This window comes from Chrysochloris asiatica, unplaced genomic scaffold (genome assembly GCF_000296735.1).
Source record: "Chrysochloris asiatica unplaced genomic scaffold, ChrAsi1.0 scaffold00079, whole genome shotgun sequence".
Classification (NCBI taxonomy): domain Eukaryota; kingdom Metazoa; phylum Chordata; class Mammalia; order Afrosoricida; family Chrysochloridae; genus Chrysochloris; species Chrysochloris asiatica.
In genome coordinates this window covers 3809973-3810981 of record NW_006408597.1, presented here as the reverse complement: position 1 = coordinate 3810981, position 1009 = coordinate 3809973, and positions in this window count along the sequence as shown.

The window sequence follows — 1009 nt, the reverse complement described above, 5'->3', positions numbered from 1 at the left end:
TGTTGTGATGTTATCCCTTCATTTCTTACTCATATTCTTTACATCTCCTCCTTCTCTTCCTGCGTTATGTTTGCTAGTGATTTGTCAACTTTACTAATCCTTCAAGTACCAAACTCTAGTCTTGTTGATTCTTTGTATTGTTTCTCTGTTTCATTTATTTTTGTTCTAATCTTTATTTCCGTTCTGGTGGCTGTAGGCTTGTTTTACAGCTCTTTTTCTAATTTTTGGAGATGTTGGGTTAAGGTGTTGATTTTGGTTCTTTCTTTTTGGCTGTCTGTTTTCACTGCTATTACTTGCTCTCTGAGCACTGATTTTGCTATATCAGTTTTTGGTATGTTATGTTTTCATTCTCATTTGATTTTTTAATTTTCTATTTAATTTTTTATTTCTTCTATTATTCAGCAATTTTAAGCAGTGTGCTTATTCAGTTTTCAGTTTTTGATATTTTCCCCCTTGATAACCCTATTGTTTGTTGATTTCTAGTTTAATAGCATTATGACCTGAGCTGCTTTGTAGTTGAATGTTTTTAAATTTATTAAGACTTCCTTTGTGGCTTAACATATGGACTGTTATGGTGAATATTCCATGTGCACTAGAAAAGACTGTATATTGTGATATTGTTGGGTTGAGTGTTCAGTGTATGTTGGTTGATTGTATTGCTTGGTTTTTATGTATCTTTGTTAAGTTTCTTTCTAGCTGTTCTGTCCTTCATCAAAAGTGGTGTATTAAAGTCTCCCACTCTTATTGAATATCCTCTGGTAGCGTAGTGGTTACGAATCGGGCTGCTAACCTCAAAGTCTGCAGTTTGAAACTACCAGCCATTCCAAGGGAGAAAGATGAGGTTTTCTGCTCCCGTAAAGATTTACAGCCTCGGAAACCCTGTACAGGGTCACTGTGAGTTAGAACCGACTCCATGGTACTTAACAACAACAACAACTCTTATTGTGGGGAGTTGTGGTGTGGTGCTGTGGGTTAATGAGCCAGACTACAAAACCATTTGAACTGCAAA